At 37.6% G+C, this 25,522-nt stretch overlaps 1 protein-coding gene across 2 annotated transcripts in view; it reads left to right on the top strand.

Moving 5' to 3' along the window:
* The window catches only part of LOC142738165 (bifunctional heparan sulfate N-deacetylase/N-sulfotransferase 4-like), a 323,501-nt gene that overhangs the window by 570 nt on the left and 297,409 nt on the right, over nt 1-25,522 (top strand). The window lies entirely within an intron of this gene.

Below are 25,522 nucleotides of genomic sequence, written 5' to 3'. Positions count from 1 at the left end.
CTGATGGAAAAGGTCATGACTAGAGGTGGGGGGGCACTTATCAAGACGTCTCTTTCAATGCCGGTTGTCTAACATTAAAACAATGCTCGGTGCAAAATTAGGCTTGCCTTAACTATAGTAAATGGCGGTTAAAGTTGTATCAAAATGATGAAAATTTGGCATTTTTAAATGAAAAAACAACCATTCATCATGAGCCCTTTTGTTAAAAGGCAACTGAGTGACACTTGCTGTCAACTAGGTTGAATTAACAAGTGACTGTAGTTCTCTCCTGTACAATGGACAGTATTAGAGGTGTTCCTTTATTGTTGGTACTAAGTAAGAGATACTACTTGACTGTGTCAGATTGTATTCACAGAATGCAGATGACATAATAAAAGTGTTTTATTTTTCCGCTTGCCTGTGTTTTTTGATGACTGATCATTTCTTAGAACTTAATGAAGAATAATTACAAACCCTTCTCCAGCCATTACTCACTGGGATTATTCCGCAGCATATCCATGCATTGCTTGTTTTATTCATCCATTGATCTTTTTTGATTCATTAGAGATGCTTCTCTGATAAAGACGAATTGTTTCCAAGGCAATTTTTCTTTTAAGTGCTGCTTTAAATTCAGTTTTGCTATTATTGATTACTATTCTATATTTGTTGTCAGTCGGCTTGTTTGTGACTGTGTGTTATCATATGTTCCGTAAAGAAGAAATATTTTCTCTATTAATGCTCTTCTTACATCTGCCATAGCTAGTCCAACTTCTCCGAGAGTAAATCACACTGTTGTTCAGCACTGGTCATTCTGGTGAGCATTTCCAATGATATATAGGAAGAGGGTGATACTTACCTTCCACATATATAGTGAGGGAAACATGAAACTGATCGCTCTCAATATATAAAACAAAAGAGAGTTTGTTACATACAACACAGCTGAGCTTGAGTTTCACAGCGTTATATTATCAAAGTGTCATCAATGATTTTACATAGGACTGAATAGAAACCTATCGCGTTATCTTAAGTGACTGAGCTATGCAACTATTAAAAAGTTAAATAGCAAATACAACTCTGCTACATCTGTATATATGTTATGGTTTATCTAAAAGGCTGACAGTTTTTACCTCAATGTATTTTATTATTATATATACAAAACTTATCAGCCTCTAAATATTTTTCTGGGACTATGACAGTTTCGTTTATTGCTTTTTTTAGTCTTTTCTTAATTGCTAATTCATTATATTCCAAGTACCGGTCTATGAACCGCCAATTATTAAACTCTGAGTCTCTTGTTATTTTAGATGCTGTATAGGGTACTATTTGGGTCTAATAGGTATCCATTAGACCAGCCAAAATAACGGTGGTACTTCACTTTGTTTGTTGAGCAACCTGTTGCCAGAAGTAGCAACATGAACATAGTTTACTTTGAAGTCGTGTATACCCTGGATGTGGTAGACAGTGTTTATATCATGATTAAGTCAGAGGCCATCTCTCCAGCTCTAGAAATGCCACTGTTTACAATGTACTTTACTATGATTCACAATACTGTTGGCCTTTAAAGGATTTTCATTCTAAACTTTATTGTGATTTATACTCCGCTCTAGTCATCCATTTCTAATCAGATGCTGTGACTTACCAGTAGACAGTTCATCAGTAATTGCATAAGGGAAAATGTAATTTATCTGCTCTAATAGTGATGGAGAAGCTTTTAAGCCCCTCAGGAGCTGAAGTGGTTAAGGTAAGGTTGACCTTGTTCAGGAAAACACTTTGTGTATTATTGATCAAATTTTCCAGAAATGCTAGACAAATCATACAGACAGCATCCTCTTCTGCATGTGCAAACAAATAAATCTATTTACCTTGTTAAAATTCAAAAATGTTTTGCATACAAAATTTGTACACACAAACACAGATCCACAAAATACACAACTCCGACCCCTCCAGGGTTATGTCCAAAGTGTCACAGTGCTGTTATTGCGCGTTCCTTTTACTATAAAAGTACCATATGCTATAACCTCCAGCAGCCTGATAGTAAAAACACCGGCTCTGTCTGCTGAGTTGTACTTTTGGATTATGTTAATAGGTGGTATGCTTTCCTTTATTGTCATGTTATACAACTTCCTAGATAGTTATCCCAATTGTTGTAGCATCGATTTATATGGACTTTGACATTTAGCAGACAACAAATGAATATTATAAATATGCCAAAAGTAGGTGAGTATCCAAATGAGCTCATATGCCTGTTGCTGATAGGTGAAATTCCTCTGAATTAACACTTTGTGCCTAAACATAACAAAAGATGAAAAAACAAAAAAAAACTTTGAGACTTTATATAAAGTAAATCTGCAGAGTTATGGAAGAACTTGGACCATTCCATGCTAAAAGCTCTATTTTAAAGTAACATATTTACATTAATAAGCAAATCATATGCAGTGTCATTAACATGAGAGCAATTAGTCCTGAATTACCTGGTCTAGAAACATAGAAGATTGACGGAAGAAAAAGACTACATGGTCCACCTAGTCTCCCCTTATATTATTTCCTTTTTAGTTTTATCTACGGATAGTTACATATTTATCCCAGGCATGTTTAAATTAACTTACTATTGATTTTCCAACCACTTCTGCTGTAACTTTGGTCTTAGCATTTACTACTCTATCAGTAAAATAAAAATTTCTGCCGTTGCTCCTGATCTTTCCACCAACTAATTTCCGATGGTGCCCCCTTGTTCTTATCTTTAGTTTTTTATTAAAAACACTTCCCTCCCGAACTTTATTTCAACCTTTAACATATTTACAGTTTTCGATCATGTCCTCCTTTTCCCTTCTTTCCTCAAAGCTCTACAAATTAGGTTCTGTAAGTCTCTTCTAAAAAGTTTTATTCTAAAGACCTTCCACCATTTTTATATCACCTCTACAAGGTACACAGACTAACACATAAACATTTATAAATGGATCTCTTTATTGAAAAACATCAACCCATTATAAAATATCAATGATTGTCACTCCCAAGATGTGCAAGAAAAGCCAGACATTCATAGTTCAAATAGTAACATAGTGAAATACTTTTTACGGGACTATATAGCGTTACATATAATAACAGACAAGTATAATATCCCAAACGATGTAACTTCCAACATTTTTGTAGCCCCATTTTTGGACCCGTTCTATTTTATCATTCTTCTTTTTACCGGTGGGGTCTTTAGAACTGAACACGGTATTCCAAATGTAGTCATAGTTTCATCTACCGTCAAATCTGCTATGCTTGATGTCCTTATTTGAATAGGACTATGTATCTGTTAGTCCAGAGGAAATATAAGTAAGTTAACCAGTTTGTACATCAACTGAATGCTCCTTTAATTCGTGAACCCACACACTTAGTCATTGAAATTGGACATTCATGGTTGAGGAGATATGGAAAATAGGAGCTAAAACTTATATCTCTGCTCTTTATAATGTACCAAATGGAAACATTCTGCAAGTCTAAGATACAAAGTAGCTAAAATGCACTAATGATTTTGCCGCAATTACATATGTACTTTTTAAAGAAGAGTAATAGTATAATTCTCATTATCTTTGATAATTATATTAAATATTGTCCATCATAGAATATTTGCAGATGGCAATCTATCAAGCAATTCTCATGGTCCTATACAGTAATAAATAATGGATAGTTAAGTAATAGGTTAATTCTGTAGACTAAAATAAAAATCGAAACAATTAGGGCTCGTCCACACAATGGAATTGCTGCAGAAAATGTCTGCAGCAATTCCGTTGAAAAATGCAGACATTCCCCTGCGGCAATAACGCACCAATTCCTGCAGTTTTTACGGCAGAAAATGGTGCGTATTTTGCTGCATTTTTCACAATGTTAAGAGATGGAGACATCTCCTCTGAAAAACGCAGCAATTCTGGCCACTTTCCGCAGCAGGAAATGACATGCTGAGGTCTGAAAAATACGCACCGCATATCAATTTCTGGTCTGAATTTTTACACAGCATGTGGATGAGATTTGTTAAATCTCATACACTATGCTACTACTGTATTCTGCAGCGTTTTTTCCGTCCGAAATTCCAGCCGGAAAAAATGTGGCAATTCCGCAGCGTGTGGACGAGCCCTTATAATTTTTGTTGTTGTTCTGAGGATGATAATGCTCAATATATATATACTAGTCCTTTTCAATGAATTAGAATATCATCAAAAGTTAATTTATTTCAGTAATTCAATTCAAAAAGTGAAACTCATATATTATATAGATTCGTTAGACACAGAGTGATCTATTTCCAGCATTTTTTTCTTGTAATGTTGATGATTATGGCTAACAGTTAATGAAAACCCAAAATTTAGTGTCTCAGAAAATTAGAATATTATATAAGCCCAATTTCAAAAATGATTTTTATACCGAAATGTAGGCCTACTGAAAAGTATGTACCATATATGCCCTCAATACTTGCTCGTAGATCCTTTTGCATGAATTACTGCATCAATGCGGCGTGGCATGTAGGTGATCAGCCTGTGGCACTGCTGAGATGTTATGGAAGCCCAGGTTGTTCTGATAGCGGCCTTCAGCTCGTCTGCATTGTTGGGTCTGGTGTCTCATCTTCCTCTTGACAATACCCCATAGATTCTCTATGGGGTTTAGGTCAGGCGAGTTTGCTGGCCAATCAAGCACAGGGATACTGTGGTTATTAAACCATGTATTGGTACTTTTGGCAGTGCGGGCAAGTGCCATGTCCTGCTGGAAAATGAAATCAGCATCTCCATAAAGCTTGCCAGCAGAAGGAAGCATGAGGTGCTCTACAATTTCCTGTTAGACGGCTGCGTTGACTCTGGACTTGATATAACACAGTGGACCAACACTGTTGCTCAGTGGTCGAAAGTCCTGTTTTCAGATGAAAGTAAATGCTGCTTTTCATTTGGAAATCTCGGTCCCAGAGCCTGGAGGAAGAGTGGAGAGGCGTCAATCCAAGTTGCTTGCGGTCCAGTGTGAAGTTTCCACAGTCAGTGATGGTTTGGGGAGCCATGTCATCTGCTGGTGTTGGTCCACTGTGTTATATCAAGTCCAGAGTCAACACCGACGTCTACCAGGAAATTTTAGAGCACGTCATGCTTTCCTCTGCTGACACACTTTATGGAGATGCTGATTTCATTTTCCAGCAGGACTTGGCACCTGCCCACACTGCCAAAAGTACCAATACCTGGTTTAATAACTGCAGTATCACTGTGCTTGATTGGCCAGCAAACTCGCCTGACCTAAACCCCATAGAGAATCTATGGGGTATTGTCAAGAGGAGGATGAGAGACACCAGACCCAACAATACAGACGAGCTGAAGGCCGCTATCAAAGCAACCTGGGCTTACATAACACCTACATGCCACGCCGCATTGATGCAGTAATTCATGCAGAGTCAGAACCCCGACCAAGTATTGAGTGCATAGACTGTACATGCTTTTCAGTAGGACAACATTTCGGTATTAAAAATTATTTTTGAAATTGGGCTTGTATAATATTCTAATTTTCTGAGACACACAATTTTTGGTTTTCACTGTTAGCTATACTCATCAACAATACAATAAAAAAAATGCTGGAAATAGATCACTCTGTGTGTAATGAATCTATATAATATATGAGTTTCACTTTTTCAATTGAATTACTGAAATAAATAAACTTTTTGATGATATTCTAATTAATTGAAAAGGACTAGTACATATATATATATATACAGCACACAAGAAAATGGCGACAGCACACAGTGAACACCAATGTAACCTAAACCGCTAAATATAAATAAATATGCATTACATGCTAAATCTACTTATAATCGGGAGGTTCTTAGTGAAGATTTTGATCAAAAAGTGTTTGTTCATCTGCCACGACAAGGCGTCCTCTATAGTTGGGGACCTACTCTGCACATACACCCAGAACTGGGACTAAGCCTACATATAACTGGGGATGGTAGAAACCAGTATTCAACTAATTAAAATCACCCAGGGCAGAATGGGAGGAGTGCAAGAACAAAAAATGAAAAATGGAGGCAGTCACTAACCCCACATATATAAATCATACAAACAACACAAAAGTTATATATATATATATATATATATATATATATATATATATATATATAATTTTTTTTTTATGAAGTACCATACACATAGCCTACAAAAGTAAGAATTACAGCTTTCAGAGAGTAGCATACATTGAGATATTATGTTTCTTTTTTCTCATTGTTTAATATATAGTTGAGCAAATATATAAATAATGGCTTAAAGATAGATAGCCTAAAGCTAAAGGTGCTAGGCTGAAGTTTCGCCAAATATTTCAATGACATGCACACTGTTTGATAGATTTGGCACATCTTAGTGCACGTTAGACTCATTTCCCTTCTTTACACCACCTATTGGGTGCTATACTTTAGGCCCGTATTCTGTGCCCCAAAACTGGTGCACACAAGTGTTAAATCTGGTGCATTTCACGAATAGACAAATTTACGGCAATCCAATGTGGCGAGCAAGTTTATTTTTGGCACACACACTAATGAATTTGGTTTGAAAATATATGCACCAAGCAAATAGGCACATCACCAGAACGAAGGAGCGAAGACAATAATAAATCTGCCCAGTGTATATATATATATATATATATATATATATATATATATATATATATATACATAATATCATCAGGAAATTGGTACATCTACCATCGTCTGCCCCTTAAATTGTGTATATGTATTAGTTTAATCCTCTGCTCTTAGCATTTCCTAGATTTTTTTTATGCCTAGAGAGGGTTTGTTTGTATTTGATCTTTAAGCATGTTTGTCCTATGAATGCTCCAGTATTTTTGTCACCTTTAATTCCATTGTCCTCTTTTACAGATATTTTCTTAACCCCTTAATGACCAGCCTATTTTGGACCTTAATGACCAAGCTATTTTTTACATTTTTCAATCGTCGCATTCCAAGAGCTATAACTCTTTCATTTTTGCGTCGACATAGCTGTATAAGGTCTTGTTTTTTGCGGGACAAGTTGTATTTTTTAATATCACCATTTTTAGGTACATATTTATTGATTAACTTTTATTAACTTTTTTTTGGGGGGGATTAGAAAAAAATCTGAAATTTTGCCACTATTTTTTGCGTCCTAAGTCTACGCTGTTTACCGTGTGGTATAAATAACACAATAACTTTATTCAGCGGGTTGTTACGATAGCAACGATACCAAATTTGTATAGTTTTTGTATGTTTTACTACTTTTACACAGTAAAAACACATTTTCTTCTAAATTATTTGTTTTTGTGTCTCCATATTTGAAGAGCCGTTTTTATTTTTTCGCCAATGCGGTTGTATGAGGGCTTTTTTTTTGCGGGAAGACTTGTAGTTTTTATTGGTACCATTTTGGAGTAGATGCGACTTTTTGATCACTTTTTATCACATTTTTTTAAAGTCAGTATTCACAGAAAACAGCAATTTTTCCATAGTTTTTTATTAATTTTTTTACGGCGTTCACCGTGCGGGTTAAATAATGTAATAGATTTATAGTCGGGGTCGTTACGGACGCGGCAATACCAAATATGTGTAACTTTTTAACTTTATTTAGTTTTTTTAGTAGTAAAGCATTGTGTAAGGGTATGTGCACACACACTAATTACGTCCGTAATTGACGGACGTATTTCGGCCGCAAGTCCCGCACCGAACACAGTGCAAGGAGCCGGGCTCCTAGCATCATACTTATGTACGATGCTAGAAGTCCCTGCCTCGCTGCAGGACAACTGTCCCGTACTGTAAACATGATTATACTACGGGACAGTTGTCCTGCAGCAAGGCAGGGACTCCTAGCGTCGTACATAAGTATGATGCTAGGAGCCCGGCTCCTTGCACTGTGTTCGGTCCGGGACTTGCGGCCGAAATACGTCCGTCAATTACGGACGTAATTAGTGTGTGTGCACATACCCTAAGGGGAAAAGCTGGGTTTTTCATTTTTTTCACATTTTTTTTTTAATTAACTTTATTAAACTTTTTTTTTACTTTTTTACTAGTCCCATTAGGGGACTATAATATGCGATTCTGCGATCGCATTTATAATACACTGCAATACTTTTGTATTGCAGTGTATTATGCCTGTCCGTTTAAAACGGACAGGCATCTGCTAGGTCATGCCAGAGGCATGACCTAGCAGGCATACACTACAGGCAGAACTGGGGGCCTTTATTAGGCCCCCGGCTGCCATCGCAGACACAGACACTCGGCGATCGTATCGCCGGGTGTCGGTCGGAGAGAGAGGGAACTCCCTCCCTCTCTCCTAAACCACTCAGATGCGGTGCTCGCTATTGAGCACCTCATCTGAGGGGTTAAACGTGTGAGATCGATACTAATATCGATCTCACACGGCAGAGCAGGGACGCTCCCAGCCCTCAGCTGCCTCTAGCATTTAGATTTGACATCTCCCTGCTCTGTAAAGTTATTCCGATGCCGCGACGTAAAAAGTCTATGGCATCGGAATAAGGCCCGTTAGTGACCGATGTAGAAACACGATGGGCCGGTCACTAACGGATTAAATTTATAGGAACTGCCCTCCTAAACTGTATACTGTACACTAAATTAATTGTAATGTTTCACCTTCTCTAAACTATACATGTTAAGATCTGCCTTTTATTACATCTGTGTTGCCTAAGTATTCTTTAGGGCTTGCAGAACTTTATACAATATGTCAAGTGAGTTATTTGTAGGGATCTAACTTTTTTTTAAACATTCTACCGCCAACCTCCTAGTACTAACATTTCTACCAATTAAACTAGTTATTCTGCTAGCTTTCAACATTGCTTTCTCACTCTGCTTGCTAATATTCATACAGTATCATTTTAGATCCCTTTCTTCTGTTGGCACTCAAATCCATTCATCTAAATTTTTTTGGGGATATCTATCAGTACTTGTACAAGATATAGTGTCACCTGCTAACTGACATTTGTTCCCTGGTGTGGTTCAAAAGATCAGTCAGGAAACAAATGTCAACAAAATGTATATTAGTAGGTTTCAGGTTGAGATGCCCCATGTTATTTCCACCCTGTCTCTAGTAGTTTCTGTGTTCATAAGATATAGATTCTAAGTAAGCAATACCCACTGATTCCCCCTGATTAATACACTGATGGATACAAAAGATACGACATACAGAGATCAGTCTAAAAGCTAAAAAATATAGATTTACACTACAATTTACGAGACGATGGGAAATTATGCAGTGTGGAAAACTGTCAGTCTTCGAAGACATTCACTATAACTAGTGAGAAATTAAAGCTGTCATTCCGATTGAGTTCTTGTTGGGAAATGTCATCTCCCAGAAGACTTATTTGTTTTAATTAGCTAATAAATGTGTTGCATATTGCAATTAGAATGTAACTACTGCACTTTATGTACACCAATATATAATAAGTTGAGATCTGATTGTTTCTATAGGCAACAAAGACAGTTTTACTGTAAGATAGTTTTGATGAATGAGGCCTGATAAGTATTATCCCGTACAAACCACACAAGGGAAACAGGGTTCTGCATTTTTGTGGCCCATCCTGTATATATAAATATGTATATATTGTAGCAGCGCAGCTACTAAGGGGCAGAATTTGGGGCCAGAATGGAATAATTAAAAGGTATGTTACTGGAGAAAGTGTCCTTTCTCCATATTTATTATGTAAAAGAAACCTGGAAAAAGGTCTGGGTTACTGGAGTGGAAGAGAATAGTAAAAGTTCCACTCCGCCTTTAGGACAGTCCAGGGTTTGGGCTGCCTTATGAGTCTCATTAGCTGCCAGCTGTTAAGGCTCCTTTAAGAAAGGTGTGATCTATTCACACAATGCTCCCGTGATCAATGTTATCCACTTCTGTTGATGGTTTTAATGTTATGGCTGAACAGTGTGTGTGTGTGTGTGTGTGTGTGTGTGTGTGTGTGTGTGTGTGTGTGTGTGTGTGTGTATATATATATTTATTTATTTATGTTGTATATTTATTGTATATTTGTATATTATGTTTGTGTTATGGTGTGATTATTCTGTGTGCCACTTACATGGGCTGATGAACGGCCAAATTACCATTTGGTCCAGATCATTGCCCAGTGTAAACATGCCCAGCGATCATCTTTTATGCAGTCCTAAGAAAACTTCACAGCGATTGTTCATACCTATACAGTTTTCATACTGGAAATGGAAGATAAACGAGCGCCAACCAACTTTTTATATCGTCAATTGGCCCTCGATATGGGCAGGAACTCTGCCCATCTAAAAAAAAACTTTAGTCTGTGAACTGAAAATGCAGATTGACAGACCTGTGAGTAAAGTTATTTATGGCATTTCATTGCAGTCTATTTATAGGTTTTGTAATGAAGACATCTAAACGAATAGTCTGTAAATGGCTAAATGCATTAAATAGTAAATTATACTCCTCGTTATAATTGGATAATATCTGTGCAATGGTCAATAGATTGCATTTTGTGTCTTGGACATGGCTAATAGCAGACAAAAAGCATCAATATTCTCCTCTTGAAGTTGTAAAGTGGAAATACCTTTTACCTGAAGGCAGTGCTATGACAGAAGTATAATGTCAAACATGACACAGTCTTTCTTTTACTAATAATGGTAAAATACTATTATTAAAATACTGTAAAACATTTAAAAACACATATCATATTGTCTTATTGACTCCTCAGATGACTAAGGGACTCCTGTGTCCCTTAATAGACCAATGAAATAGGCAATCTGATGTTTACTGGCTAAACACAATTAATCTATAGATGTTTATTTCTGTGTTTTCTTTGGGTCTGATACAATTTTTTTTTATCAATTTACCCTTATGTACAGTATATAATGCTAATTGTCCCCATGGGGTCTCAAGCTTTTTCTCTATCTTTATACACATGCCAGGATCAATTTCATAGGAAGAAAACATTTTAGACTCTGAGCTAAAGTGCTACAAGGCATCATAGTGAACTACTGAGTGATGGTGACATCATAATAAAGGTTAAGGCCAGTTTTATAGGCAATATAGATCTAACATTTTAGGGTACACATTATGGCTGCAACAGCCGACCCCTAGTGGTTCTACTAAACATAAATCATCATATAATCTTATAGCGATTTATGTTCTATTTAGTAGAACCACGGGGAGGAAGGGGGTGTCCAAGTGCTGCCGTCATAATGCTAACCCTAAAATGTATCTGTATTACGGCCATGTGAAATGGCCTTAGTTTTATTGACTGCTTTAAAGAACCACTTTTGGCATCTACTAAGAACATTTTTAACAGAATACAAATGCAATGGCATTTTCCTGCTCTATTGCTAATGTCAGAAATTACTAGTAACATTTCAGAAGCCATTATTTTTGTCTTAGTGTATATTCAAGAAAAAACAAGCCAAAAATATGTGTCTGCTCTGCAAGAGTCGACTTGTGTGCATAGCTGTGGTGAGTTAAATTATTATAAATATATTTTTTCCTGGCCTGTGCGGTATTTTTTATTAGCCCTCAACACTTAGAGGTATTAAAGGTTAATGAAGAATTCCCTTGCTGTAGTGGGCGGATATTTTTTCTTTTAACCCCTTCGCGCACCACAAAGTAAAAGAACGTTGTGGTGCGGGGGTGATGTATGGAGCGGGCTCACGTGCTGAGCCTGCTCCATATCTGCGGGTGTCAGCTGTGTTTTACAGCGATCGCGCTGTTTCTGGCCGTTTAACCCCTCAAATGCTGCGGGCAACCACAGCATCTGAGGCCTTAAAAAGAGGAGGCCGGCCCCCTCTGACAGCTAATCACCCCTGTGATGCGATCGTGGGGTGCCGATGGCTGTCATGGTAGCCCAGGGACCTAATGAATGCCCCCAGGTCTGCCTTCACTCTGTCTCTGTTAAGCCCTGCCTGTAGAAGGGCTTGACAGAAGCCTGTGAAAATGACAATATACTGCAATACATTATTATTTCAGTGCATTGTACCAGCGATCTAACGATACCTGGTTCAAGACCGCTAGGGGTACTAATAAAATGTGTAAAAAAAGTTAAATAACGTTAGTAATAAAAAAAAAAAACCTTTTCCCATTTTTCCTCTAAAGTAATGTAAAAAAATAAACAAAATTGGTATCATTGCGTCCGTAAAGGTTCGAACTATTACAATATACCATTATTCAACTTGCATGGATAACGCCGTAAAAATAAAATGTTTAAAACACCAAAATCTTTGTTTTTTAGTTACTTTAGAAATTATTTTTATAATAAGTGATCAAAAAGTTGTATGTACCACAAAATTATCTCAAAAAATGTAATAAAAAGTGATCAAAAAATGTTGTACCAAACAAATGTACCAATAAAAAAGTACTGCTCATCCCACAAAAATTAAGCCCTCACACCGCTCAGTCAACGAAACAATTCAAAAGTTATGGCTCTCAGAATGTGGCGAAATAATTTTTTTTTTTTTTAACATATGGGTTTTTCTTTGTAAAAGTAGTAAAATATTTAAAAAAAAGTATATAAATTTGTTATCATCATAATCCTATTCAGCCGCAGAATAAAGTTAAGTTGTCATTTTTAACCCATGGTGAAAGCTGTAAACATGAAACCCAAAAAACAATGACGAAATCGCCATTTTTTTACAAATTCAGCCCGCAAATAATTTTTCTCCAGTTTCCCACTACATTATATGGTACTTTACATGGTGACAATAGAAACTCCAACTTCTCCCGAAAAAAAATAAGCCCTCACACAACTCCATTGATGAAAAAATTAAAATGCTATGGCCCTTGGAAGGCGGGGAGTGAAAAACGAAAATAAAAAAGTAAAATATGGCTCAGCCCTGAAAGGGTTAATTCAGGTTGTTTGAATTAACCTATTCCTTAGTATGACAATGGGAAATGGAAAAATGCTAGGACCTTTGTGATACAACTGAATCAGCATATCCTAATTATACTGTCCTGTCCATCTTTTTAATATACTGTAGTGCTGATCAATACCACTGTATTCCATCCTTCTAATCAATTAGATTCAATCAATATTTTTTGTTTTATTTCTTTCATTTTTTTTTCAATCTAATAAATAATATGTTTTAGTATGACACATTAAGCTACAGTTTGAAAGAAAAAAGAAATGAATCATGTGTAATCACTGTATGTGGCCAACATTATAAGAAATGTTATTGGCAGAAGCGTTCTATTATTATTATTATTATTATTATTATTATTATTATTAATAATAATAATAATAATAATATTAACAATAAGGATAGTAAACCTGTGTACAGGCTTTCAGGGAAAATGTATGACTCTTGAGCTCCTTGTCATGCTACAAGATAGAATTACTGGCTTTGCAGGTCAGAGGGTATAAGGATGACAGAAACCAGTAAGATGATCTAGATATTTTTATTTCCAGAGTCAAGATCTCAGAATAAGCCAGGATTCTAATACTATGACATTGATGCATGCTAATGCAAGTAAAGCCAACACAGGGTCTTGCAACCCTACTGCTGATTCTCTATAAATCATCCATGTGCGAAAACTCTGTAGAGAAGATTTATTGGTAAAGTTGTATTTTCTTGCTATATGTCTACCTAAAATCAAACCGCCACTATTTACACCTCTTGATTGGTAATGCGATTAAATTGTAGTAGTCACAGTTCTGATGATTTAAGGCCCAATTAAGCAGAGCATTTATTGTCCAAATTCCCATATAATTATTCAAAAGCAAGAGATAATCGCCACATGTGATAGCGTGCTACGATCGAATGCCGAATGATAAATCGTTGCGTTTCCGTGGATCGCCACATCTTCCTGAGTGAAACATTATTGTTCGTCAGTGTCGTAACCACTCGTCTAATCAGAAATCTTCCAATCATTAGCAGATCAATCCTTTGCATACCACCCAATCGCTCGTTCATTAAAGAATATCCTCCCGTCTAATAGGACTAGGAGCCTTAGGCTGCATTCAGACTGCGGTAATATGGCTCCATACAAGAGTCGTATATTTTGTGCCAAGAATGGGATCAGATAACGTCAAAGGCAAAGAATTGAAACCTTCCCCAAACAAAATCTTAAGACAAAGGAGACAATCCCATTATTGACACAAAAAGTGTGACTTGCATACAGAACCATTTTACAGCCATGAGAATACAGCCCTAAAGTCTTTCTCTGCTTTTTATGTACACAGGATAATGTGATACCAAGTTTCAATATCTGCAGTTCCCTAAAATGGATCCCTACCAGCAGAAGTGTTCCTGCCAAATTCCATAAGTTTACCCTCGGAGCTTCTCATAAAACCAGAGAGCATTGTTTATGAGGGTCTACAATTTGCCTTTAAAGAGGCTCTGTCACCACATTATAAGTGCCCTATCTCCTATATAAGGAGATCGGCGCTGTAATGTAGATGACAGCAGTGCTTTTTATTTAGAAAAACGATCTATTTTTACCACTTTATGAGCGATTTTTTTACTTTATGCTAATGAGTTTCTTAATGCCCAAGTGGGCATGTTTTTACTTTAGACCAAGTGGGCGTTATACAGAGGAGTGTATGACGCTGACCAATCAGCGTCATACACTTCTCTCCATTCATTTACACTGCACTAGCGATACAGCTATATGATTATGTGCAGCTACATACACACACTATAACATTACTGCAGTGTCCTGATAATGAATATACATTACCTCCAGCCAGGACATCATGTGTATTCAGAATCCTGACACGTCTGAATCTTTTCTGTGATATTTCCAGTAAGGCAAACTTAATCTCGTTTCCATCGTAATCTCGCGAGATTACGTTTGCCTTGCTGGAAATCTCGCAGAAAAGATTCAGACGTGTCAGGATTCTGAATACACAAGACGTCCTGGCTGGAGGTAATGTGTATTCATTGTCAGGACACTGCAGTAATGTTAGTGTGTGTGTATGAGGCTGCAGACAGCGATATAGCTATATCGCTAGTGCAGTGTAAATGAATGGAGAGAAGTGCATGACGCTGATTGGTCAGCGTTATACACTCCTCTGTACAACACCCACTTGGTCTAAAGTAAAAGCACGCCCACTTGGGCATTAAGAAACTCATTAGCACAAAGCTAAAAATCGCTCATAAAGTGGTAAAAATAGATAGTTTTTCTAAATAAAAAGCACTGCTGTCACTTACATTATAGCGCCAATCTCCTTATGTAGGAGATAGGGCACTTATAATGTGGTGACAGAGCCTCTGTAATTAAAAGACACCACACTGTTGTAAAACAGTATGCAACCTATTGACGGGCCACTGGAAAGACGCTGGGAATTAGATTTCTCCACTGCCGCCTATAGTGATTCTGCTGAGAGCTTTTTAGAGAATTGTGGATAATGCAGTTTAGTAATATATTAACACGCCTACCTCCACATATATATATATATATATATATATATATATATATATATATATATATATCTTCATTGGAAATTGTAACCTTTTTCCTGAGTTTCAAAAGACAATGCAGGAGGCCTACATATCAATGTGACAGTATATTTATGAATGTATTTTCATATGTTTGTAGTCCAGATGTTGGGATATAAACCTGTCAAGACACATAAGACAATAAAAGTCAGCTCTTACAAAAATTAATTAAATAGGGCTCTAATTGCAAATGGAGAACCGACAGTCACAGTCATGTTTTTACATATATAAGAAAGAGAGAGAGAGAGAAAGAGAGAGAAGTATTGTAATAACTCACGTTATTTCTATACGATCATCTGAGACCCCTATGTTTCAGACACGTGATTCCTGTCAAATGGGTATAACATTTAATTACAGTCCTTTCTTGACCTTCATTTCTATGGTTAATTATGATTATTAAAAATAATGAGATATTGGGCAACACTATACAGTATATAATTTTCAAAAAACATTCTCCCTTAAATTTGTATTATCTTGGCATACCTGTAGCAGATGCTGGGTGATTAACACTAATTCGGACATTACAATAACAATTGGTGTAGTCACCAATCTATCAGAAATTTGTAGAGTTTGACGCCCTTTACCACCTCTACTTTTCTAGCTTTGTAAATATCAACCTTTTTATTTCAGTTCTGGCATTCTGTTTATGAACCATAAAGCTCAGGATCAACAGCGCTGCTGGTCCTATCTTGCTGCATCTGTTTCTACAATTTATGAAATTCTGAAAAGCCATAATTCTTCGTAATATATTCAGACACCTATTTGACTCGGAACTTCAAAAGGCCTTTATAAATTGGAATTGCCAAATAACATCTTAATGCAGTAATAAATGGAACACCAATTATGTTAGAAAGTGTCACTATAAAAGTTCTTCAGATGGGCTGATATTGCCCAGTGATGGTATTGAGAAGTGTTGTTTTAAAGTCCAGTAGAAAGAAGCGTTCAATTTATGTTTCACCATTGTTAGATATTAACTTAACAGTGAATAGTCTTGGTCAAGCCTTCACTTCTACCTAGTAGCAAATTTTTGTCACATTGACCACCCAATTATAAATGGCAATCGGCTAGCAAAAGGATTGAGGCTATTCCTTGTCATATCGTTAATCAGTTAGCTAAGTGGCTAACACTTCCATATCACAGAATTACATTGCTAGGAGACATGATGGAAAATGTGGTATATACTGAATGTATACAACATATCTGAATGAAATGGCTGCCACCATAAACTTACCAAATTCCGGCGTCATCTGGTCGGCACCGCTCCTCTCCCCCAATCTCTGTTTCTGACGGCCTCCCACACCGCCGACGCTCTCCTTCTTCTCCTAGTGTGTGCACACTGACACTCCCTGCCTTAAAGGGCCAGCCCATGCCAAAATATCCACCTAGCTTTCTAAAGGCTTAAAGGATCCTCCTTTCACTGTACACCTTGCCTGAGCAGTTAGGTTCTTCTTAACTTGTCTAGTGTTTCCCTGCTATTACATTGTTGGATTTCCTGTGATTGACCTTTTTTATTGTCCTTGCCTGCTGCCTGACTGACTTATTGCTAGTGACCCGTGACAATATTTTGCCGCCTGCCCTGACCTTTTGGTCGACCAACTGTAAGGGCCTTGCTTGCCGTCTGCCCTGATCTTTGCTTTACCTGAGTCTGCATACTGTCTATTTATTTTGTACTATGCATGCTTTCGTTAGCCGTCAGCAAGGGAGACTACTCTGAGGGTTCTCCTGCTGCAAAGTTCAGATCCTTGTATGGGGGTTAAGGGGTGAAAACCAGGGGTTCCCATAGACTCCGCTCCCTGGTTTAGCCCTACATCAAATCCCTTGGTGACAAAGTAAATTCACACCATTCTCTGCAGGCCCTGTGACAAATTCATTGTTTACAGGCCCCGTGAAACGGAATAATTATTACGTGCCCCTAAATTTATACTATTTATTTTATGATTACTTATTGCAATTTCTAGTTAAAGGTTGACCAAACATGACAAAACATGGAAGTCTGTGAGATAACTTACAGGCCCTGAACCGATCTTAAAACACATGTATTGGTGTGAACGATGTGTTCTACAGTTCATCTGTGTACAGGATTAGGTAAAGCTTGAAAGATTGCAAAAAATATTTTCAGTCTACAGGAAAAAATGGGTAGTTGGTTTGATCCCTGGAGGATTATTGCACTCTGTTTGTCGTATTGGTTCATGTGATGTAGAATTGTTGTCTTTTAATGATCTATCTCCTTCCCATTAATTGACCCTTCATTTCGTTCTCTATTTAGAAGGCACACAGTAGAGGCCTACCTAGTTTACAAGAACCCGCTGTGTCTAAATAAATGATTGCTGAAATGCATTCATTGTTTGTGACAATTGAATGACCAGATTTGTATCCAATTTATCCAGGTGACAAGAGTTCCCAAGAGAGAAAAGTTTAAATGAAGACTGCTATACACCAATAGCCAGTCAAAGCCACATCTAGTCCAGCTGAATGGTAAAGTAGCATTTTAAATACAAAAAAAAATTTGATAGGTTTTTTCATTATAAAACAATCAAATTGGCCAAAGAAAAACAGCATCATAATTGGTTAGTGTAATTGCATAGTCCATAGAGTCATATACTAGTGATATACTATCTAGATATATAATTCCCATCTATATATGTAAACCGGAGATAGCAATCATAAAGTAATGATTGTGGGGGCAGTCATTTAAGTCTTTCTGATTTTAATCTCAATGAAACATATTGGGGGAGATCCATCTAAACTAATGGAAAGAAAAGGTTGTACAGTTGCCCATAACAATTAATTAGGTTTCTGATTTCATTTTCCCTCTGAAAAATAAAATAAAAAAATAGGAATCTGGTTGGTTGCTTTGTGTAATAGCACTAGTTTTGTTAATTCTCCCTGAATAAGAACAATAAATGGCATAAAAAAGAACAACAAATATATATAAGAATATATGTATATAAGAAAACTTCTAGACAAAGGCCTCATGCACAAAGCATACCCACACGGAGTCTGTACAGTGGTTGTGGTGGTCCTTATAACTCTGTACTATGGAGTCATAGGGACTCTATATACCACCAAGTGGTATTTCCGTAAAGCACCACATTACGGAAAAATTCCCCCATCTGATGGAGCATTTCAAATTTTTTTTCTATCAGATTTTGTATGCCTCTGTATGAGATATAAGGAGATATTGTAGACTTCTTTGGGAGTTGTATTTCAGGCACCCTACAACTCTCTTCATTGTACAGAGTAGTGATATGGTAATGTTTATGCCATAAAGTCCCCTTAGTAGGCAAATTATGTTGATATCTGTCCAAGCATATACTGAATATCCATTGGATCTGAAGAAAATTGCATTTTTGCAGTTAATATTTAAAAATGAAACATAAATTGCCAACCATTACAATTTTAACTTTAAAACATTGCAGTGATTTAAGAATTTTAGCCTTTGCCCATTTTCTTAACTGATCTTGCCCATTATGCATAGACTATGTAAATCAGAATTCAGTCTTGTGGGAGTATGAATAATCTTTGGCAGTTGACATTTAGACTAGTTCACATTAGAAGATGTATTTAATACAAGCTGTACCCTACTTAAATTGGTTCAAATTAAAGTATGCTTATTAACCCTTTCACATGACGTTAAGCTCATTCACACATTCTTATGTTTTTCGATAGATAGATAGATAGATAGATAGATAGATAGATAGATAGATAGATAGATAGATAGATAGATAGATAGATAGATAGATAGATAGATAGATAGATAGATAGATAGATATGAGATAGATAGATAGATAGATAGATAGATAGATAGATAGATAGATAGATAGATAGATAGATAGATAGATAGATAGATAGATAGATAGATAGATAGATAGATAGATAGTCTGATTTATATTATTGTGCTGGATTGAGCTTCTAATGTGGTGCGTTATCTAATACAGATAATGTATTTAAATTCATTCTAAATACTGTATAGTGCAGTTCTCTAAAGGAATACACTCTATGCTTTCCATTCCGCTGTGCAGTGACATTCTGCAAAAATCCCCACTGATGGCCATAAGAAATTTTGCCTGAAGCCATGCATACACTATACAGATTTTCCAAGTAATTTGCATGCATTTTTTTTTTTTAGTTTAGTTTTAAAATCATTTAAGTTTTATGTTTGTTTTCTCAGTCTCTGTTACTAACTTTAGCTTTCTTTAATATACTGTTATATTTAATTTGTCTTCTACATTTGTTGTTTATTACGTCTCTAATTAATCCATTAATATTCCAAGGTTCAAGTTATTTATTTTTCTTACTTTTCCTTCTATTTAAATCTGAAAATTTAGCAAAAGATATTAAAGAAATAATTAAAACATTTTTGAAAATGTTCTCAACAACTCTCCAAGATAATATTTTGTGGCCTCAAGTGGCTCCAGGCGGAATCTTTACTGGAAGGCTATATTTGTGCGACAGTGAAAAATGGCCATGTGACATATATGGACAGTGACATTAAGGGGCTCCTCCAGGAGCGGAATCCCCAGCCAGAGCGTTCGCATTGCTCTGCCCGGGGATTCTGCTCCTAGAGGGAGCTCCAGTGGCACTATCTACAGGGTGGGGTGTGCATGGCTATCTACAGGGGGGGTTGTGTGTGGAGCTATCTACAGGGGGGGGGTGCTATCTCATGGGGGGGTGCTATCTACAGGGGGTGGCGCTATCTTCAAGAGGGGGGCACTATCTACATGGGCATTGTGGCACTACATGGGCACTATCTACAGTGGACATTGTAGAGCTATCTGGATGGGCACTGTGTGTGGCACTATCTATATGTGCACTGTGGCAATATGTGTGGCCAGTGGAACTTTATATGTGGGCACCATAACACTTTATATGACAATTTATATGTGGACACTGTGGCACTATGTGGGCATTGGCACTATTTAGGTGGGCACTATCTACAGTGGGTACTGTGGCACTACCTAAAGGGGCATTGCAGCACTATTTACATGGGCACAGTGGGGCACTGTGGGGTTGGGACAAAAAAAAAACAGTTTTTCTAACAGCCATGAAACAGATGGCATAAGGATGACAAATGGCTGTTAAAAACTGTCAGCCAGTCGGGAAATGGATGAAACATTGGAGACACACTGATGCAAAATGGGCATGAAAAACTGACCATTTTTAACAGCCGGTTTTTTATAACGCCGTGTGAATATAGCCTAATGCTCTGTTCACATCTGAGTTGTGGCTTCCATTTCTAACTTAGGCCACAGCACGGTTCTGGATCTGCCGCAAAACAGATACCAGCGGCAACCGACAGACCTCATTTACTTACAGATGACCGTTAATGACTGTCAAATTTGATAAAACTTTCTGTCCAACGCAGATGTGAACAGAGCCTAATCTATGAATTATTTTCTTTATAGTAGTCTGAGATTTTCAAAGTAACACTATAACTATGATTAATTTCAGTTTTTTTTTTAACATGTCATCACATTTTAATGGTAGTAAATAAATGAGAACAAATATGTCAAATAGGTCAATTGTTCTTTTTACATGTAGTGTAGCTTGATGTACAGTGAAGGAAATAAGTATTTGATCCCTTGCTGATTTTGTAAGTTTGCCCACTGTCAAAGACATGAACAGTCTAGAATTTTTAGGCTAGGTTAATTTTACCAGTGAGAGATAGATTATATTTTAAAAAAAAACAGAAAATCACATTGTCAAAATTATATATATTTATTTGCATTGTGCACAGGGAAATAAGTATTTGATCCCTTTGGCAAACAAGACTTAATACTTGGTGGCAAAACCCTTGTTGGCAAGCACAGCAGTCAGACTTTTTTTGTAGTTGATGAGTTTTGCACACATGTTAGATGGAATTTTGGCCCACTCCTCTTTGCAGATCATCTGTAAATCATTAAGATTTCGAAGCTGTCGCTTGGCAACTCGTATCTTCAGCTCCCTCCATAAGTTTTCGATGGGATTAAGGTCTGCAGACTGGCTAGGCCACTCCATGACCTTAATGTGCTTCTTTTTGAACCACTCCTTTGTTGCCTAGGCTGTATGTTTCGGGTCATTGTCGTGCTGGAAGACCCAGCCACGAGCCATTTTTAATGTCCTGGTGGAGGGAAGGAGGTTGTCACTCAGGATTTGACGGTACATGGCTCCATCCATTCTCCCATTGATGCGGTGAAGTAGTCCTGTGCCCTTAGCAGAGAAACACCCCCAAAATATAATGTTTCCACCTCCATGCTTGACAGTGGGGACGGTGTTCTTTGGGTCATAGGCAGCATTTCTCTTCCTCCAAAAATGGCGAGTTGAGTTAATGCCAAAGAGCTAAATTTTAGTCTCATCTGACCACAGCACCTTCTCCCAATCACTCTCAGAATCATCCAGATGTTCATTTGCAAACTTCAGACGGGCCTGTACATGTGCCTTCTTGAGCATGGGGACCTTGCGGGCACTGCAGGATTTTAATCCATTACGGCGTAATGTGTTACCAATGGTTTTCTTGGTGACTGTGGTCCCAGCTGCCTTGAAATCATTAACAAGTTCCCCCCGTGTAGTTTTCAGCTGAGCTCTCACCTTCCTCAGGATCAAGGATACCCCACGAGGTGAGATTTTGCATGGAGCCCCAGATCGATGTCAATTGACAGTCATTTTGTATGTCTTCCATTTTCTTACTATTGCACCAACAGTTGTCTCCTTCTCACCCAGCGTCTTACTTATGGTTTTGTAGCCCATTCCAGCCTTGTGCAGGTCTATGATCTTGTCCCTGACATCCTTAGAAAGCTCTTTGGTCTTGCCCATGTTGTAGAGGTTAGAGTCAGACTGATTAATTGAGTCTGTGGACAGGAGTCTTTTATACAGGTGACCATGTAAGACAGCTGTCTTTAATGCAGGCACCAAGTTGATTTGGAGCGTGTAACTGGTCTGGAGGAGGCTGAACTCTTAATGGTTGGTAGGGGATCAAATACTTATTTCTCTGTGCACAATGCAAATAAATATATATAATTTTGACAATGTGATTTTCTGTGTTTTTTTTTATATAATCTATCTCTCACTGGTAAAATTAACCTAGCCTAAAAATTCTAGACTGTTCATGACTTTGACAGTGGGCAAACTTACAAAATCAGCAAGGGATCAAATACTTATTTCCTCCACTGTATAATTATAATTGCTCTTAGTAGTAGCAGTAGCATTGCTAATAACACTTTTTTTCTTTTGCACATGAATGATTCACAGAGTTTTAATTTAACATCAGCTGGAGACCTACTCTATAGAAATCAAGTTCAGTACAAGTCGTTATCACATTAGATAATTCTATTGTCAGGTAAAAATAAATTTTATGGAAAAAAGAGGATTACAAAGATTAGAACCCCCATATAACCACCAATTTAAGAAGATCTCATTGTTTTCTTTTTTAGAAAGATCTGATTAAGGCCCAAAGTACATGACTATAGTTTAAAAAGGCTGAAATACAGAGCTGAAATATAAAATTCTGATTGTTTTGTCTGCATTTAGCGCCGTAATGTGTCAGTATTTAGACTATATAGGCCGTCTTCAGACAGCAGTAATATGGGTGCATTTTAGTATCCAATATATGGCCGCAATATTCAGACTTCCTGTGCTTCTACTGAACTACACTTAGATCATCATTGGATTCTGTTGTGATCTCAGTCCAGTTCAGCAGAATCAAGGGAGGTCTTGGTATTGCTGCCATAATGCAGCCTATGCCTTATATTGCTTAATTATTTTTATCTATATTTTCTTTTTTCTATATGTTTTTTTATTCATCTATATCTTCTCCTAATTTCAGATTTAAATCTTGATCCCTAATACACATAGCATACAAATGTTAAAAAATCATACTACATCCAATGTGTATTGCGTTACATTGTTAATTTCCCCATTGACCAACATTAACTCTTTATTGCAAAGCAAAACAAATAAAGCTAGATAAGATGAGAATATTTATGGTGCATGTGCACATGAGGTCTTAGGGTCCTATTACACGGCCCGACGTGGACCGTGTAAACGAGCTCCAATCAACGAGACAGCTCCTTGATCAGCGATTGTTTGGTCCTTTCACACAGAGCAATGATTAGTTATGTATAGAGACGAACGCTCGTTACTTTGATCGCTCATCCCCATACATTTTCATCATGTTGGCAGCACATCTCCTTGTTTACACAGGGAGATGTGCTGCCAACAATGATGATTTTTAATGCTGCATAAAAGAGCAGATCAGTCGATGAACGAGCGTTTTCTCATTCCTCAGCTGATCGTTGTCCTGATTGTTGCCCTGATCGTTGCCCTGATTACACACATATGAACGCTCGTTTGCCCGATCATTGGCCCGTGTAACAGGGAGTTTCTACTGCAGTCTGAGATAGGGGTAGGGAATTATATGACTGCTACCAAGCTGCTTTGCCCCTTATCTGTAGTTAGCACAATGGCAGAAAAGCTCCAAGCTAGCCATGGATACACTGCCAAACAACCAGTTCTTTTCCACATGTTGTCACTCAGCAAGGCTCTAGAAAATTGTCTCTCAGATAAATCAAACCTTCAGCTCAAGGCAGAATTTACACTGACAGGAAGATGTAGAAGGCACATGGAGTCTCGGCTGCCACTTTAACCATATTCTTGTAAAAACACATTTAGGTTGAGAACTTTTAATGAATGACATATTCTTGTTCTTCTTTCTTCTCTGGTTTAGGAACTGAGAAGCCAAGGCAAAGACAGATAAAAGATGACAAGTAGAAGATTTCTAAATATAGTTCCTCTTCTGGAGTCAGTTTGATTCAATGCATGGCAAAAATATTTGAACATACTTTCATTTTAGACATTGGTGGCATATATTTAGTAGAGGGAGGAAAGATAACAGGGATTCTAACTTTACCAGTAGGAAAGTAAGTGAAGGAATAACTTCTCATATTGCCTTTATATAAAAAGGTGGAGGGCTGTCCTACACAGTTATTGACATCTTTTTCGTATAAATTCTCAGTGAAGGCTGTCAGTCAATGTAGAAGGCCAAGCATTCTGCTCATCTCTGCAGCTCCAGCTTCTGAAAACTCAATCGATCAGCTGTTATCTCTAGGGAAAAGTTGCAGCTGGCCTGGGAAATTGCAGAGGAAATGTAGCATTACCATTTAATAGGGGGCCAGGTCGAGTGTGCCATTGTAATATCTGCTCTGTGTTATCAGCTCTCTGCTCTGGCTAAAAGAGAGGGGTTTCAAGTAACCTGAACTTTGACATTCATATTGAGACAACCCCTTGTAGCGCGCCCCACTCCCGGCTGTGTACTTACGTGTGTCTGGCGTCTGCGCTGCTCTCTTCCTTCAGCGTCTGATGGACGCTCCAGCTGTCGACGTTCTCCACTGGGTCCTAACTCGTGCACGCTGACCCTGGCTTTCTTAAAGTGCCATTGCGTGACAAAATCTTTTTCCTCCCAGACACCCTGGGTATAAAGAACCAAATTTGCACTTGTTTTGAACTTCTGTGCACTGACTCTTGCCTGTTTTTGACCATCCGTGCCTGCTACCCGCCCTGGCCTTAAGCTATGTTCACCGTGAGGAATCTCTGCCACCTGCCCTGACCAATAGCTTTACTAACCTCCGCAGCCTGCCCTGACCTTTAGCTCTTCTGCACACTCTATTTCTATTTATGTCAGCCATCACCAAGAGAGACTACTCCGGGGGTAGCGACTTGGGGTTCCCCTGCAACGAAGTTCAGATCCCTGTACAGGAGTTAAAGAGTGAAGTAAGGTTCCCTTAGACTCCGCTCCCTGGAGTAGCCCCAAGTTAAATCTCTTGGTGACAAGGAGGGTTCACACTGCCCACTCCTGACCCAGTTACAGCCCATTCCTCGGGCTTTGTCACACCCTTTAAGTAAGACCGCCCTTTGGACTCAAAACCCTCAGTGCGTAGGGATTTAAATCCATGATAAATTACACTGTATCTTTTCACATAAAATTATATATTGGTCTGCTCAGCTCCTCCTGTTCTATTACATGGTCCCTGCCATGGGAGCTATTGCTCTGCATTTAATTGAAGTCGCTCTAGATGTAGAGCTACCTATTCACTGATTCATATATTCTCATTTTATAGGCATAAAAACGTAAAGATATTATTATTT

This window comes from Rhinoderma darwinii, chromosome 1 (assembly GCF_050947455.1).
Source record: "Rhinoderma darwinii isolate aRhiDar2 chromosome 1, aRhiDar2.hap1, whole genome shotgun sequence".
Classification (NCBI taxonomy): domain Eukaryota; kingdom Metazoa; phylum Chordata; class Amphibia; order Anura; family Rhinodermatidae; genus Rhinoderma; species Rhinoderma darwinii.
This window is presented reverse-complemented; position numbering and strand designations above follow the sequence as displayed.